This window comes from Xyrauchen texanus, chromosome 31 (genome assembly GCF_025860055.1).
Source record: "Xyrauchen texanus isolate HMW12.3.18 chromosome 31, RBS_HiC_50CHRs, whole genome shotgun sequence".
Lineage (NCBI taxonomy): Eukaryota > Metazoa > Chordata > Actinopteri > Cypriniformes > Catostomidae > Xyrauchen > Xyrauchen texanus.
In genome coordinates this window covers 2,089,586-2,106,087 of record NC_068306.1, presented here as the reverse complement: position 1 = coordinate 2,106,087, position 16,502 = coordinate 2,089,586, and the positions used below count along the sequence as shown (strand labels likewise).

The 16,502-nt window shown below is 42.4% G+C and overlaps 1 protein-coding gene and 1 pseudogene across 2 annotated transcripts in view; one reads left to right on the top strand and one right to left on the bottom strand.

The window, feature by feature from the left end:
* The window catches only part of LOC127625516 (zinc finger protein 14-like), a 91,028-nt pseudogene that overhangs the window by 40,710 nt on the left and 33,816 nt on the right, over window positions 1-16,502 (top strand).
* Window positions 1-16,502, bottom strand: part of LOC127625028 (uncharacterized) — a 40,390-nt gene that overhangs the window by 21,044 nt on the left and 2,844 nt on the right. The window lies entirely within an intron of this gene.

The following is a 16,502-nucleotide window of genomic DNA, read 5'->3' as shown; positions in this document are numbered from 1 at the left end:
GGGTTGCAAGACCATCGCAAAGCAGCTTGGTGAGAAGGTGAAAACAGTTGGTGCGATTATTCGCAAATGGAAGAAACACAAAAGAACTGTCAATCTCCCTCGGTCTGGGGCTCCATGCAAGATCTCACCACGTGGAATAAGCCCAGAACTACACTGGAGAATCTTGTCAATGATCTCAAGGCAGCTGGGACCATAGTCACCAAGAAAACAATTGGTAACGCACTACGCCGTGAAGGACTGAAATCCTGCAGCACCCGCAATGTCCCCCTGCTCAAGAAAGCACATGTACAGGCCCGTCTGAAGTTTGCCAATGAACATCAGAATGATTCAGAGGAGAACTGGGTGAAAGTGTTGTGGTCAGATGAGACCAAAATTGAGCTCTTTGGCATCAACTCAACTCGCCGTGTTTGGAGGAGGAGGAATGCTGCCTATGACCCCAAGAACACTATACCCATCGTCAAACCTGGAGGTGGAAACATTATGCTTTGGGGCGTTTTTCTGCTAAGGGGACAGGACAACTTTACTGCATCAAAGGGACGATGGACGGGGCCATGTACCGTCAAATCTTGGGTGAGAACCTTCTTCACTCAGCCAAGGCATTTTAAATGGGTCATGGATGGGTATTCCAGCATGACAAGGACCCAAAACACACGGCCAAGGCAACAAAGGAGTGGCTCAAGAAGAAGCACATTAAGGTCCTGGAGTGGCCTAGCCAGTCTCCAGACCTTAATACCATAGAAAATCTGTGGAGGGAGCTGAAGGTTCGAGTTGCCAAACGTCAGCCTCGAAACCTTAATGACTTGGAGAAGATCTGCAAAGAGGAGATGGGACAAAATCCCTCCTGATATGTGTGCAAACCTGGTGGCCAACTAAAAAAAATGTCTGAACTCTGAGATTGCCAACAAGGGTTTTGCCACCAAGTACTAAGTCATGTTTTGCAGAGGGGTCAAATACTTATTTCCCTCATTAAAATGCAATTCAATTTATAAACGTTTTGACATACGTGTTTCTGGAGTTTGTTTGTTGTTATTCTGTCTCTCTTTGTTCAAATTAACCTACCATTAAAATTATAGACTGATCAATTGTTTGTCAGTGGGCAAAAGTTAAATATCAGCAGGTGATCAAATACTTTTTTCGCTCACTGTACATACACTTCAGTTAGCATTATGTGAGAAAACGCTTAACTTGTTCCCCAATTTCTGATTAGGTTGGCATACATGATACATTTTTAGATACGTAACCAAACCATAATCCATACCAAAAAAAAAAAGACAATAGTTTATTTAACCTTTTTTGATGATCGTTTCTGTCCAGTCTGCTCGTTTTATTGCGTTTAACCCCACAGTCATTGGTTTCTTTTGCTGGCAGTGGCAGCAGGTATGCGATTAAAAAAAATTTCAAATTGGAGCCTGTACTCCATCGATTCTGGCAACCAAAAACACAATAAAATAACATTTTAAGCTCCTTATGCAGCCGACTCCGTGCTGGTTTGTATTAGCCACCTCCAGTTTTCCCTTTGTTTTGCCTCCAGCTAACACTGTGATGTTATTGTGATGGCGGCACTAAAAGGGTCTATACCAGGGGTCACCAACACGGTGCCCGCGGGCACCAGGTCGCCCCCAAAGACCACATGAGTCGCCCGCAGGCCTGTTCTAAAAATAGCACAACTCAGCTGCATATAAAATTGTATTTTATTCTGTTGCTATTCATTTTTTTTTTTAATCACACTTGCATTTATATAGATTTAAAAAATGAAAATATCTTAAAAATATGTTTCTTATACATGAAGTTTAGATAAGTTTAGGTGAACTCTGACGTACTCCAGTTCGGTCAGTATTGTGCGTGTGACAATACAGTGCTCGTGGAGAGTAGGCTAAGCTAGAGGGCGTAGCTAAGATTGTCGCTGAACGTAGTTTCTTACCCCAAAAACATGGCAGAAAAAAGAAAGAAAACGTATCACTTTCACAATGAATGGGAGTCGGAGTTCTTTTTACGACTGTGAAAGAAACCTGCATGTGTCTTATATGCGAGCGACTGTGGCAATGGCAAAGCGGCACAATGTGGAGAGACACTTTACTACTGAATCACAAAAACTACTAACTACTCACCGGAAGCGCACTCACGGGCAGAAAAAGCCCTTGAGCTAAAGACAGCTTTGGGTAAACAACAAGCTTTTTTCACAAGGCCGGCGAAAAAGTCACAAAAAGCAACCAAAGCCTCTTTTAGAGCTACGCATTTCCTGATCAAGAAGAAGGCATTTTCAGACGGAGAAGTTGTCAAAGAAGCAATGATGATAATTGCTAACACTGTACTTAAAGACGAGAAATATGGAAGCGACGTAATCGCCACTCTCTCCGACGTCCAACTGGGGGCATCTACGATGGCTAGACGAGTGTCACCTTTGTCCAGTATCTTGGTCGATCAGCTGGACCGGGATCTGGCGAGGTGCAGGTGGTTTAGCATCCAGTGCGACGAGTCCGTGGACAGCACAGCGCAGCTGATGGTTTTTATCCGGATGGTGTTTGAAGATTTCTCTACAAGAGAAGAACTCCTGACACTACTGCCCATAAAGACAACTACGAGGGGAGTTGACATTTATAACACAGTGAAGGAGTTTTTCGTGCAGAAAAAGGTACCATTGGGGGGCGTGGCTTGGCCGCAATGGAGTAGGTTGTGTTCGACATGTGCTCCCGTTAAGCCTCTATTTCAACCGAAAAATGTAAAGTGTAATACTTCTCATACAACAGTAAACTATTACTAAACTCCATCGGATATTGGAATAAATCCACGGTGGCCCCTTGATGGACACGAGGCTGAAGAAATTTAAGTATACTGGATCCTCCAAAACAAGGTCCAAGACATCCTCGGACCAGAGTACTGCCAAGAGCCCAGCTAAAGTGACCCCGCCCTCACCTGCCTCGGGAGAGATGGACGTTGAAGGCTTGAAATCAGAAATCCTTCTTTCTTTGAAAGCGGACATCTCAACGGTGATAAAGTCAGAGCTGAAAAATGCCCTCGCTGATGACTTCGAAATGCTCAAGAACGAGCTGAAGGCGGTGAAAACGGAGATAATAAACAACACCGTGGCGCTGAAGTCCGAGATCGATCAGGTGAAAGTTAACATCAAAGAGGTTGAGGGGGGGCTATCAGCATTGTCAGATGAAATGGCTACTTTACAAAAAGCTGTGAGTGAGATGAAGGCAGAAATGGCAGAACTGAAAACGAAGTGTGAGGATATGGAAGGGCGGATGAGGAGATGTAGCATAAGAATCATTGGAGTACCCGAAACACCCGACTCCAGCACTACAACCTCTGTATCAAAGTTGCTAACTGAGGTGCTAGGGTTGGATAAAGAGCCGTTGATCGACCTCTCTCGGAGCCTAGGACCAAAGAAGCCGGGCGGAAAATCTCGTGCCATCGTTGCTAAGCTTCATTATTACCAAGATTGTGGCCAGATACTGTGACGCGCTCGCACACGGGGTCTGCTCCGTTTCAACGGGGAACCGATTACCATCTTCCCGGACTACACGGCAACTGTGGCTAAAGCTCGGGCTGCATTCACAGAGGTGAGGAAGCTGCTTCGCGACCGACAGGGAGTCCGGTACGGGATTCTGTTTCCAGCGCGTTTTCGGGTCACGTACAGAGGGGAGGACAGGGAGTTCACTGACCCGGACAAGGCTATGACCTATGTCAAGAACAATATTCTCAAAACCACGGAGGCCGCAGAATGTACATGAGACTGATTATTTCAACTGAACATAAAACCTCTGTCGACCTACGGGTATGGTGAACATGTGTATTTCATTGTGCCAATTGACATCAGGTACAAATTCATAGCACAATGTTTACATTTTCTATATACTATAACTGTTCCACTTTCTTATCGGTCAGGATGACCAGCTTGAACTGTGTGCATACAGGCTGACATACTATTTCATGTTCAGCCTTGTGTTACTACTAGTATTGGTTTGCTGTTTTTGCTTAAAGGATTTCCCGAGTTAAAATGAAAGAAACACCGTTTTAGTTCCTGATTATTATTATGGGTTAATTGGGTCAGCAATAGTTGGCTATTTTTAAGAGTCATTACACTTGATACAATGTTATTTAAGGAAGCCAATGCTGTATAGTCTTGATACTCAGCATAATTAATACATTCTCTCCCAAGAATTATAACTTTACACTTCACTAATCCTTATTTTCTTTCTGTTGGAGGCTCGACGGGAGCCCGAGTGCTTGGCTCTATAGTTCCCAACCACAAACACTTAATGTGTGGATTTTTTTCTGAGGGTTGTTATTATCACCTTGTTCATGTGGGTGATAGGGGGTGGGTAACTTCTGGACCTATCTATGATCTGATACCACTCTGCCAGACCTTTATTTTATTTTTATTTATGTTTGTTTTTGTGTTTTTGTGTTTCATATATGGTTTTCACCTCTCTGCATACACAATATGGCCAATATAAATAATACAGGAGGTTATGATGGTTGCCCTGCTAACTTCATAAGTTGGAATGTTAAATCACTCAATCATCCAGTGAAATTTAAAAAAGTATTCTCACACCTAAAACAGCTCAGTGCAGATATTGCATTCTTACAAGAGACCCATATACGCTCTTGTGATAGTTCTCGCCTGGTCAGGGGATGGGCTGGCCAGGTGTATCAATCCAATTTCTGCTCAAAGGCTAGGGGTGTCGCTATTATGATAAGCAAAAACGTACAGTTCACGCCATCTCATGTGCAAACTGACTCTACAGGGCGATATGTCATTGTGGTAGTGAAATTATACTCGCTCCCAGTTATTTAAGCCTGTGTTTATGCCCCGAACTGGGATGACTCTACATTCTTCACCAATTTTTTTTCTCACTTACCAGACTTGTCATCACATCATCTTGTACTTGGCGGTGACATTAACTGTGTACTTTCTCCTCTTTTAGATAGGAGCGTTTCTAAGAGGGCATCCCTGAAAAAGTCAGCTTACTCTATTCAGCTCTTCCTGAAGACCTATGGTGTAGCGGATGTGTGGCGGTTTCGCAACCCCACCTCTAGGGCGTACTCGTACTTTTCCCCGGTGCATAAGACGTATTCACGTATTGATTACTTTTTCCTGGATAAAAGAATTCTGCATCTCACGAAAGAATGTGATTACGGGGCTATGGTCATCTCGGATCATGGTCCCTTAATCATGAAAATGTACATTCCTAATACACAATCTACATATCGTTCATGGCGGTTCAACCCTCTACTTCTGTCAGAAGATGAGTTTACTAAGTTCATATCGTCTGAAATTAAAATGTTTCCCGACATCAATCAAACCCCAGGGATGTCACCATCTACTGTTTGGGAGTCGCTAAAGGCATATCTAAGGGGTCAAATTATTTCATACTGTGCAAATAAAAAAAGGGCTAACACTGAGCGTATTAAAAAAGTAACAGATGAGATATTAGAGTTAGACAGGCTGCATAGCCATTTCCCATCAGCAGATGTAATTAAGAAGCGCTTGTCATTACAGACAGAGTTTGATCTCCTGTCCACCCGACATGCTGAATACCTTATTTCCAAATCAAGACATGGTCATTATGAACATGGGGAAAAGTCCGGCCGTGCACTTGCTCACCAGCTGCGCCAAAGAACTGCTAATCAAACCATTCCTGAAATCAACGATGAATGTGGTTTAAAATGCACTGACAATGAGAGGATCAATTCTTGTTTCAGGAAATTCTACCAGGTATTATATACTTCAGATGGGCCCACTAACCCTGCTGTCTTAGATGACTTTTTTTAAATCCCTGAAAATGCCTTCTGTAGGTGTAGAATTCTCGGCTGAACTGGAAAGGGTTTTCTCAGTTAAGGAAATAGTGTCAGCAATCGGTGCCATGCAAAGTGGCAAATCTCCAGGGCCAGACGGCTTCTCAACTGAATTTTTCAAAAAGTTTTCTGATCAGTTATCTCCTTTGTTATTGTTAGTATTTGAAGAATCTTTAGTCACCAATTCTTTGCCCCCAACCATGCGTCAAGCAGTCGTCTCTTTATTACTTAAAAAGGATAAAAATCCCCTTAATTGCAGTTCATACCGCCCTATTTCGTTGCTGAACACAGATGCAAAGATTCTTGCCAAGATTTTGGCGCGTCGCCTTAAAAATATTATCCCCTCTATTATTTCGCCTGACCAGACAGGATTTATAAAAAATCGTTATTCATTTTTCAATATCAGGCGTCTATTTAATATCCTTTATTGTTCCACTCCGCCCGATCCTGGGAATATTGAGGTGATGCTGTCACTCGACGCTGAAAAAGCGTTTGATAGGGTGGAGTGGGACTATCTTTTCAAGACATTAGAAGCGTTTAATTTCGGCCCTAAATTTATCTCCTGGATCAGACTACTATACACGCTCCCAGTGGCTGCGGTACGCACCAATAATAACTTATCCTCCTACTTTGAGCTGAGGCGGGGCACGAGGCAGGGGTGTCCTCTTTCACCACTTTTGTTTGCTGTTGCACTTGAGCCACTAGCATTAGCCCTGAAGCAGTGCCCCACCATTAAAGGGATACACCGGGTGGGTTTGGAGCATAAAGTGTCACTTTATGCGGATGACATGTTATTATTTATATCTGACCCCCTCTCAAGTCTTCCTGAATTATCGATTCTACTCACAAAGTTCGGAAGAATATCTGGTTATAAAGTTAACTTTCAGAAAAGTGAACTTATGCCTATCTCTTCTGTAGACAGATTATATTTTGGGTCAATCCCTTTTAAATTTAGCCCTAAAAAAATTAAATATTTAGGTATATGGGTCACACGTAACCACAAGGATCTTTTTAAGGCTAACTATCATCCCCTCTTAAGTAACCTTAAACAAGACCTGGAGCGCTGGGACCCTCTGCCTCTCTCCTTAGGAGGGAGGATCAATACAGTTAAGATGAATATTCTCCCTATGTTTTTATATTTATTTCAATGTCTTCCTATCTATCTAACAAAATCTTTTTTTTCCAAATTAAACAGTCAGATTTCATCCTTTATATGGCATAATAGGCAGCCCAGGATTAATAAAAATATATTACAGAGGCCCCGTGCAATGGGAGGCATGGCACTTCCAAATTTTATGTATTACCATTGGGCTGCTAATATAAGAGCACTGCTGTATTGGTTGAGAAACGATTACACGGATGTCAATAGTACTGAATGGATGGTGTTGGAGAGGGCATCCATTGGATCTACCTCCCCTGCAGCTTTATTATGTTCCAAATTACCTTTCAAACAGCCTATCTCAGCCTTCACCACCAATCCAGTTGTTATCCATTCAATTAAAACCTGGAACCAGTTTAGAAGGACCTTTTAATCTCACTGATCTTTCACTTGTTGCACCATTGATAAAGAATCATATGTTTGTTCCATCAATGATGGATGAAGCTTTTAATGTTTGGGCAAGAAACGGAATAGGTACATTATCTGACCTCTACATTCATAATAGATTTGCCACTTTTATACAATTGCAACAGAAATATGGTCTTCAGAAATCACATTTCTTCAGGTATTTACAGCTTAGAGGTTTTGTGGCTTCTAATTCTGACTGTTTCCCGTTAAGTCCTTCTGAAACTCTGCTTGAAACTATTTTAAAATGTAAAGTTAACATAAAACAAGTGATAGGCAGAATTTACACATTGCTCAATACACATAACATGAATAGTCTCGATAGCCTTAGAATCAAATGGGAAACAGACTTGGATGAAACGATTCCAGAAGAAATATGGCAAAAAATTATTCAGCGAATCTACTCTTCCTCTATTTGCCTCAGACACGCTGTGGTTCAGTTTAAAATAGTGCACCGTCTTCATTGGACCAAGGATAGATTGTCTAAAATTAAGGCGGGTATTGACCCTACGTGTGATCGGTGTAGGCAGGCTCCTGCCACACTGTTGCATATGTTTTGGTTGTGCCCTAAGCTACACAATTTTTGGCTGTCCATCTTTGAGGCATTCTCTGGGATATGCGGAAGAACAATACACCCATCTCCTCTGATTTCACTGCTTGGTGTGGCTCCGGCGGATGCCACCTTTTCTGGGTGTCAACTGAACATGATGGCCTTCTGCTCTTTGTTGGCTAGGAGGCTTATCCTGTTTAAATGGAAAGATGCTTTCCCCCCAACATATGGCCAATGGATTAGGGAGGTCATGAGTTATGTTCACTTAGAAAAAATTAGATACACTGTAAAAGGGTCCACTAGAAAATGTTATGCCATTTGGCAGCCATTTATTTCCTTTGTAGAAGGCATGGCAGCTACTAACGTATCTATGTAACCTAATTGTGTGTGCGCGCATACCTTTTTTTTTTTTTTTTTTTTTTTTCTTTTTTTTTCTTTTTTCCCCTCGTCAGTTGGTGTGTGCGTTTGTTATTATTTATTGATGTTGTCTTTTTCTTTTATTTACCTAGATATTTTAATTATACATGTATGAGTCTGCCGGAATGTATGGAAATTTGCTGGGGGTCCAGTATTTGTGGGTGGGGGGCACTGGGGAGTTGGGTGGTCTGTTCTATGGACAGGAACTAGATTTGACTATTTCATGTGTGAATTGTATTTCCTTTGTTTGTTATATCTGAAAATAAAAGAGACCTTGTTAAAAAGAAAAAGGTACCATTGGAAAAGCTGGTAGCGGTGACCACATATAGGGCTCCTGCTATGATTGGCCGACATGCAGGTTTCATCGCTCACTGTAAAGGTGACCCAGACTTCCCAAAATTTCTGCATTACCACTGCATCATTCACCAGCAGGCATTGTGTGCCAAAGTGATCGGCTCTGGGCACGTGATGACTCCCGTTGTGAAAATCATAAACAATATCCGCTCCAAAGCAAAACAGCACAGGATTTTCAAAGTGCTATTGGAGGAGATGGCAGCTGAATATGGTGACCTGCTACTACACACAGAAATCAGATGGCTCAGCAGAGGACCGAGTTTTACTTCGCTTTTTGTCACTTTTGGGTGAAATCAAAGAGTTCATGCAGTCCAAAGGCAAAGACGTCTCACTGCTAGAGGACACAGAGTGGACACTTGACCTTGCATTTTTGACGGACATTACTGGGAAACTAAACCAATTAAACTGCGAGCTGCAAGGTAAAGGCAAGACTGTTGTTAATATGATAAGTGCTTTAAATGCATTTAAAGCCAAAATGAACATTTTCTCTGTGGATCTACAGAGAAAAAAGGTGCTGCACTTTCCCTCTGTGCAGTCAGTGCTGAAAGACAATGCTTCTGCATCTGATACATTTGACAAAGTTGCAGACAAGTACTTTGAAGTCATAAACAGACTTGGGCAAGAGTTTGAGAATAGGTTTTGTGACCTAGATCAGCTTGAGCCATGTGTATCGTTCATTTCCAATCCTTTCATGAATGTGGACACAACAAGCTTTGCTGAGCAACTAAGTACAACGTTCAACTTGGATGCTGGACAGGTGGAGATTGAAATCATAACATTGCAAAATGACCTCCACCTCAAAGCCTACCAGGCTGCACCAAACTTTTGGTGCCTTGTTGACACAGAGAAGTACAGTGGTGTGTGTGTGTACAGCAGCTATGAAGGTTGCCAGCCTGTTTGGTTCTACCTATCTATGTGAATCAGCATTTTCTGACATGAACTTCATAAAGAACAAACACAGAACACGCTTCACTGATGCACATGAGTTACTCACAGTTGCAGTGACAAGTTACACACCAGATTACAATACAATGGTAAACAGCATGCAATGCCAGTCTTCCCACTAACAAAGAAAATTATACCAGATGTCAGTGGCAACATGTCAGTGCCATGGCAAAGTTTAATTAAAATATTGAAGAATTGTTCAATTTAAAATGTGTGTTCATGACATGTAACAGTTATTATTTTATTAAAAATACATCAGATTTGGTCATTAGTTCAAAATGTGACAAGATTTATTTAAAAATATGTAAGTTTTTTCACTACATTACAGACATTACAATGTACATAATTGATAACGTTTTGAAACATGGTGCAACATAGTTCATGATTTGTTTAAAAGGTTTGTCAGTGGCTAGTGAAAATGGGACATTTTTCCCAAGAAATGTAATGTAAGTGATCATCTGAACATTTTACAATTACTGAGATAAATAGAAATAAAGTGCTGAATATTGATATCTGTTTCCCACCTTGTCATTGTTGGTAATTATTGTGAGAAATCATTAACGTGATCAGAGTCTTTACATTATTAATAATGTATAAGGCAAACTAAGCAAATTTGTTATTTCAGAAGAGTGTATCAAACTGGTAGCCCTTCGTATGACTCAGTACTCATGAAGTAGCTCTCAGTATCAAAAAGGTTGGTGACCCCTGGTCTATACATACCATACGAAACAGGGATCCCTTAGACAGGACACCAAAAATCTCCTTTTATTTTGGGAATCATTCATGGAGCTTGGATGCACTCTATTAGATATTTCTTGTAATTGCCACTTATTACATATACACAATATAAAAAAGTTTTCTATTATTTTTACATTTCAGTTGATATTTGTATTATATTTGTATTTTAACAATAAACTCTAAAAACCAGGCTTGCCAAATACCTCAAAACATGTGAATATGCACAAAAAGGAATGATGACATTTAATGCATTGTCATGGCAACAGTATTTAAGATATCAAGAATCCCTTCACAATTTTAAATCTGTAATGTATTAACATTATTAAAAAAAATTAAGCAATTCAGGTTAACATAATATGGATATTTCAGCATCTGTTAAAAGAGACACACTTCCTTCTGCCAGTTGGTGGCGCTATGACCGTGACCCACAATAGTCACATTAATGTGATTAGCCTGCAAGGACAAACATTTGGCTCAATTTTGATGTTTTTAATTTTCTGCACACTGAAGATGTGTCGTTTCCTTATTCAATTTTTTGTACGTTGTTTTATCGCTTCGCATTGGCAACTCTGTTCGATATATATAAAAAAATCCCTTGCATTTTAGCATCATCAATGTCTTGGCATGATGTCGCCCACATTTGGTACCTGTAACAAAATCCCTGGGAGGAGTATATCAAACTCCTCAACATGCCTTTTTCAAACAATCCAAAATGGCCAACTTCATTTTGGGCAGAGCTAATGACTGTCAGAGTGAAAGTGGTCCGGCTTGATGAGATCTATATGTGTACAAAGTTTGGTGACTGTACCTCAAAAGGGATGTGCTAGATAGCCCCCTGAACATGCCCATGTTCTAGGTGGTGCAAAAGAGCCCCTCCTACACCCCCCACCTGTAACTCTGCCACGCCCTAATGGCCAGAAACTCTGATGTGTGTGCAAACCTTCAAGAGTTTTCACATGTTATGTACCACAAAAGTACTGAAAACCTTGAAAGTGTAATAATAATAATAATAATAATAATAATAATAATAATCATAATCATAATCCTTAGAAGAAAAATAGGGATCTGCATTTTCAGTGCTTGGGGCCTAATAAACAATATTGCACCAAATCAAGCACTACATACATAATGATATTACACCAGTAACAAATCAATCATGTATAATATATTGATTGTACAATCCTTTTGAATTTATTATTTTCCATTTATTGTGTTCATTGTAGAGCTGATGGAAGTGAGAGAAGAACGTGAAGTGCTGAATGAAGTGGAGGACGAACAGCATGATTTTATAACTGGAGAAAAATCTTTGAGTGGTTCAAACATTGAAAATAATTTATCTCCAAAAAATCCTCAAAGAGCAACCAAGAAATCTTTCACCTGCTCTCAGTGTGGAAAGAGTTTCACATGTAAAAGCCATCTTAATAGACACATGAGAATTCATACTGGAGAGAAACCTTACATGTGCCATCAGTGTGGGAAATGTTTTGCAGATGCAAGATATTTCAAGGATCATCTTCGCTGTCACTCTGGAGAAAAGCCATTTGAATGTTATACGTGTGATAAAACATTTGTTCTGGCACAGTACCTAAGAAACCATCTGAAAACTCACACAAATGAGAAGCCTTACAAGTGTTCATTTTGTGGAAAGAGTTTTGCACATGTGTCCTATCTTAAACGGCACCAGAAAATTCATACCAGTGTGGGGACTCATATGTGCTTTGAATGTGGGAAGATCTTTATTACATCCGACTGCTTGAAAAAGCACCAAAGAATTCATACTGGAGAGAAACCATACAAGTGCTCACACTGTGAAAAGAGATTCACTCAGTCACATCACCTGAAAACACATGAGAGAATTCATAATGGAGAGAAACCGTACAAGTGCTCAAACTGTGGAAAGAGTTTCACTCTGTCAAAAAACCTGAAAACACACGAGAGAATTCATACTGGAGAGAAACCTTACGAGTGCTCACACTGTGGAAAGAGTTTCACACAGTCACAAAACATGAAAACACATGAGAGAATTCATAATGGAGAGAAACCATACAAGTGCTCGCACTGTGGAAAGAGTTTCACTCAGTCAAAAAACCTGAAAACACACGAGAGAATTCATAGTTGAGAGAAACCATACAAGTGCTCACACTGTAAAAAGAGTTTCACACTGTCAGAAAATGTCTCTGTTACGTACGTAACCTCGGTTCCCTGAGACGAAGGGGACGAGACATTGCGTTACTAACGCATATGGGGAGTGCCTTCATACACGACCTATTTGAAACCTCTCTACAATAACGCCAATATTCTAATATTGGCTATGGTGTTTGAGCCCCAACTGTTCAGGTGCGAAACTGACCGCTCGTTTCGGCGCAAACTGACCACTATAAAACGGGTGCACACACACCATTTCCTCAGAATTTCTGACTGAGAACAAGGAGCTCATTGCTCGTGCCTCAAGAACTCTGAGTCTTGTGGTGTGGCTAGCGTTCGCAATGTCTCGTTCCCTTCGTCTCAGGGAACCGAGGTTACGTATGTAACTGAGACATTTCCTTACGACTTCAGTCCACTTGACATTGCGTTACTAACGCATATGGGGAACAGAATCCCATCACGCTGCACTACATGACATAACTTCCTAAAGCGGAAACATGGTGGCGCAGTCTTATGGGACGATGACCGACACGAGTATGTAGCAGTGAGTGATCCTCATGATGGCCAGGAGGAGAGCACTCATAATGAATATATGAGCTATAGCCATATAGTATGAATTACTCCTTATGAACCTGGCTGGGAAGGGAGTTTATTTATAATGAAGTGCTTGTGACTTATGGAATTATAACAGCTTGCAGGCAGTTGTGTAAATGATGCAGAGCCCGTACTTAAAAAGGGGGCTATAGATCATATATATATATATATATATATTATTATATGGCCAATGAATAGCAAGTGCTCTAAACAGAGAGGACTTGTGAAGTAAGAGACGTTAACGTCTGTTGTAAAACCTTGCGAACGTGTTTTGTGAGGACCATCCTGCTGCAAAACATATGTCTTGTAAGGACACACCATTCGTCCATGCCCATGAGGAGGCCATGCCTCTAGTTGAGTGTGCTTTAACACCAATTCTGTCTGACCCTGCGATTCGTAAGCCAGTGTAATTGCATCGACAATCCAGTGAGAAAGTATTTGCTTGGAGATGGACATTCCTTTTGTGCGTCCTCCATAGCATATAAAGAGCTGATCAGACAGTCTGAACTGGCAAGTACGCTCAACGTATGTATGTAGCGCCCGCACAGGGTATAACAAATGCAATGATTGTTCCTCATTCTAATTAAATGGGGGAGGGAAGAATGCCTGGAGGTGAACCACTTGCGCTTTGAAGGGTGTGGTCAGAACCTTGAGTACATAGCCTTTCCAGGGTTTGACAGTGGCTCTTGAAAGGCTGGGGCAAAACTCCAGACAAGAATTGTCGACTGATAACGCATGTAGTTCACCGACCCGTTTTACTGAGGCCAGAGCCAGCAGTAGTGTGGTCTTAACGGAAAGCATGTGCAAATCAACAGAGTACAAAGGCTCGAAAGGGGGCTCTGCGAGAGCTTTTAGGACTAAAGTTAGGTCACATGTTGGGATTGTAGCTGGCCGAGGTGGGTTTAATCGTCTTGCTCCTTTTAGGAACTTTATGATTAAATCATGCTTGCCTATAGAGGCGCCGGCTTCATGTGCGTGATACACAGCTATAGTTGCCACATACACTTTGAGCATTGACTGGGTGAGTCCTGCGTCTAATCGCTCTTGAAAAATATTAGAATTTCATGTATGGGGCAGTTTACTGGGTCCTTACTACGTGAGGGACACCAGTCAGTGAAAACCTTCCATTTTTGTGCATAGAGGCGTCTTGTGGACAGTGCTCTGGCTTGTAAAATGGTGTTCATGACTGAACGCGTCAGTTCTGGTGCGTGTAGTGCACCCCGTTCAGTAGCCACACATGCAGGTTGCACAGCTGGGGCTGGGGATGCCAGATTGGCCCGTGCGCCTGAGAGAGGAGATCCCTCCTCAGTGGTATTTCCCATGGTGGGCTGTACAGCATCTCTGTCACTTCTGGAAACCGCAACTAATAGAACTGTTTCCTTGTCCTCCAGGACTTTGCATATGACAGAGAGGATTGGCATAGCGGAGGAAACGCGTATTTGCTTTTCGCCGGCCGTTTGTGTGCCATTGCATCCGTTCCCAATGGGGCTTGGGACTTCGAATACCAAAGGGGACAGTGGGTATTCTCCACTGAGGAAAATAGGTTGATTTCTGCTTTGCCGAATATTTCCCAAATCCTCAACACCGTCTGAGGATGAAGTCTCCAATCGCCCGGTATCACCCCTTGGCCTGACAGTAGGTCTGCGCCGTAATTCAGGCAGCCTGGGACATATGTTGCTCGCAGGGGGAGGAGATAACGCTCGCTCCATAGGAGGTGCCGTGTCAGTCTCGGCAGTAGCGGTGAATGAACTCCACCATGGTGGTTTATATATGCCACAACTGACATGTTCTGAGCGAACCAGGACATGATAGTTCGCTATTTCTGACTGAAAAGCCTTCAAGGTTAGAATTACAGCCAATAGTTCTAGGTGGTTGATATGCCACGCCCTCCTCGGACCTGTCCAGGTGCCAAAAGTCGGGCGCCTATCACACACCACCCCCCAACCTGTGTTGGAATCATCTGTAGTCACCACTTTCTGCCTGATAATTTGCCCCAGCGCCACACCTCGCTGGTAAAATGCAGGAGCTGTCCATGGTACCAATGCAGCTATACAGCGGCAGGATATAGTGAGATGCATGCGCCAAGCATGTTGTGGCACACGGCGCTTCAGCCAGCACTGAAGTGGTCTCATGTGTAAGAGACCTAATGGGATGACGGCCGATGCCGCCAGCATAAATCCCAATGCTTTCTGAAACGGCTTCAGAGGAAGTGATCTCCCCAGTTTGAACTGAGACGGACACTGTAGAATGGCCTGAACGCGCTCGCTCGTGAGGTGCGCGCACCCGCTCGTGGAGTCGAGGCGGACTCCCAAAAAGGAGATATTTCGGCTGGGAGAGAGCGTGCTCTTCGCCCAGTTTACATTGAGGCCCAAGCTGTTTAGATGCTGAAGCAGTAATCTCTGTGTTGGCATAACAGATCCTCTGATTGTGCTAGTAACAGCCAATCATCGAGGTAGTTCAATATGCGTACGCCGCTCAGTCTCAGAGGGGCGAGCACTGCATCGATGCACTTCGTAAATGTGCGAGGAGCCAGAGACAGTCCGAAGGGCAGGACTTTGAATTGATATGCTGTTCCCTCGAACACGAATCTCAAAAACATCCTGTGGTGCTGTACAATTTGGATATGGAAGTACGCATCCTTCAGATCTATCGACGCAAACCAGTCGTGTGGGCGTATATGTGATAGAATTTGTTTCTGAGTAATCATTTTGAATGGGCGCTTTATAAGTGCGTGATTTAAATGTCTCAGATCCAGGATTGGCTGTAAAACCCTTTTTGTGCTTAGAGATTGTGCCAAATTGTCATCACATTTTGACTCGTAACACTGCCGCGTCTTCGGACGAAACTGTGGAAGACAGAATACCGTTGAAACTGGGTGGCCGGCGAGCAAATTAAATCATATAGCCATGTTCGATCGTTTTTTGCACCTATTCTGAAATGCCCGTTAGGGCTTGCCACGCGTCTGCGTAATGGGACAGAGGGCACTTTGGTTTGCTCACCGTATGATATAATGCGTCGCTTACCACAGGGAAGCGGTTGTGCATAATATGTGTGCTTTGAAGAGGAAAAGGGCTCTTTTTTGAGAATGTATGAGCATCTTGTGCATTTGCAACGAGTGCTGTATTCTTTATTGCATTTTGTATTGCATATGACACAGAAACAAAATAATTTAAAACATTGTGAACAGCAATATTCCTCTCCCGATGAACAGCAGTGGGGAGGTGGGGAACAGTGTTCTGTGTCTCCAATCGAGCCTTCTTCGGAGCACCGGAGGGAACGACGGGCTCCATTTTCCTCTACAAAGCGTTGTGCCCGTTAGGAGCGCTTCCGCTTTACGGGGGAGTTCCTCCTGTCGGTGCGAGGTTGGCGCTGATGCGGCTGCTTCCATTT